Raw genomic sequence first — 1,739 nt, 5'->3', positions numbered from 1 at the left:
CAAGGGATCGAAGGGTGAAACGGAAGGTTGTTTCTGTTTCGTTGTTTGTCCGGCCCGACCGAGCAGCCGGGCAGTGTGGTGGTGCCACGGCCGACCTACAGTCTGATAAAGATTTTGGAATTAATCAGTTTTTCTCCGAGACGCCGAGCAGGGCAAGGCCGTCCGCCGGGAGGAGAAGCAGTCGAAAGGGCGGCCACGCCACCATAACTCACGGCACCTGTCCGCACAGCGAATCACAACTAGCTTCGATCGCCACACTGCGAAACGCAGAAAGACGCCGGCACGCGACAACGCCGCCGTTTTCATTTTCCAAATTTGGCCGAGTCGCGGTGCGCTTAGCTGCGCTGCCGGCACTGTACAGTACAGTACAGTTGGCTGCCGTGGCGCGGCGCAGCGTGGCGGGGTGTGGCGCGGTGCGGAGAGAGGGGGGCGTTGGCTGCGGCGCGGCCCGCGAGCAACTCTAGCGGCGCACGGCCGCCTCTCCCTCAACCGGGGATGTAACTCAGTGGTAGAGTGTCTGCTTCGCATGCTGAAAGTCCTGGGTTCAAATCCCAGCATCTCCATTGGGTCTCTTTTGTTTTTTCCGTTCCCTGCCGCCCTGCGGGGCATTGCCCGCGTCGTGCGTGCTGCGTGTGCGCTGTCGTTGGGCTGGTCAGCCGTTTTACAACCGCTGCCAATAGACGGGCAGCCGCGCCGTGGCGAGCCGCGCTTCTTCAACTCCATGATTGATGGCGGCGAGTGAGAAAAAGGTCGCGCCTCGTCGCCTCGTGAAGCCAGCAATGCCAGCACGGCGGGCATGGCGGGCATGGCGGGCATTGCCGACAACGAGAAATAAAGTGACTTAGCGAGGCTGGCGGGGCAGGCAGTGCCTTTTGTCTGAAAGAAACGCACGTTTTGGTACTTTAGCTTTGGGTAGGGGGCTTCCCGGCTTCCAGGCATCCCGGCTTCCAGGCTCCCAGGCTTCCAGGCTTCCAAGGCTTCCAGGCTTCCAGGCTTCCAGGCTTCCGGGCTTCCAGCTGGAAGGCCGTAACTGCCACGGCGGCGGCCGCAGGTACGGCAGTGTGACGGTGACCCCGTTGGCGGCGCCGGGCCGATGGGGCGTCCGATGCTCCTGTATTGTTCCAGCGGCTGAGCTCCCCGGCGAGCCACGGCAAGCCGGGCCGGTAATGGCAGCCATTGATCCTGCGTTAATCCAAATTGAATTTGGCCACTGGGGACTGCGACTCGGAAGCGGAAGAGCGGCCGCCCTTTGGCTTCCCGGCGGCGGAGTGGCCGGGCAGGGCTGATTGTCACCGCGGCGATGCCATGTGCCTCCCTACACTGTGAAAATTTGTAGTCACGTTTTGACAAAAACGTGGGTGATATTTTCATCACTTTCAAATGATGACAATCTCAATCTCGTCACAAATTGATGTCATTTTCATCAAAGCTCCTTCACTTATTGCATGGGAGTGACAACAACGTCATCAGTTTTGATGACATTGATGTCAGGAAAATTAGCCTTGAAATTGTCATCAAGTGACGACTCAGATTTTAACAGTGTAACGACACCCTCGAACCCACACTTGTGGGCTCTAGAGCTCAAAAAGTGTCCAGAGTTTCCGCCGAAACAGGTCTCCCACTGGTTCCCCTACCCGGCCCCATACATCGGCACCACACGGCCGATATCATTATCGCCGCCCGGACCTGCCACAAGATACTTTACTGCGAGACTTAATGAGGAAATAAATACAGGCGCC

The 1,739-nt window shown here is 58.4% G+C and overlaps 1 non-coding gene across 1 annotated transcript; it reads left to right on the top strand.

Moving 5' to 3' along the window:
- The first annotated feature begins 491 nt into the window (after positions 1-491).
- On the top strand, positions 492-563 carry Trnaa-cgc. The gene has a single exon. It is a non-coding gene; the product is annotated as a tRNA-Ala (tRNA).
- The last annotated feature ends 1,176 nt before the right edge of the window (positions 564-1,739 follow it).

This window comes from Thrips palmi, unplaced genomic scaffold, assembly GCF_012932325.1.
Source record: "Thrips palmi isolate BJ-2018 unplaced genomic scaffold, TpBJ-2018v1 HiC_scaffold_10, whole genome shotgun sequence".
NCBI lineage: Eukaryota > Metazoa > Arthropoda > Insecta > Thysanoptera > Thripidae > Thrips > Thrips palmi.
The sequence above is the reverse complement of the archived record's forward strand: the minus strand, read 5'-3'. Positions and strand labels throughout refer to the sequence as shown.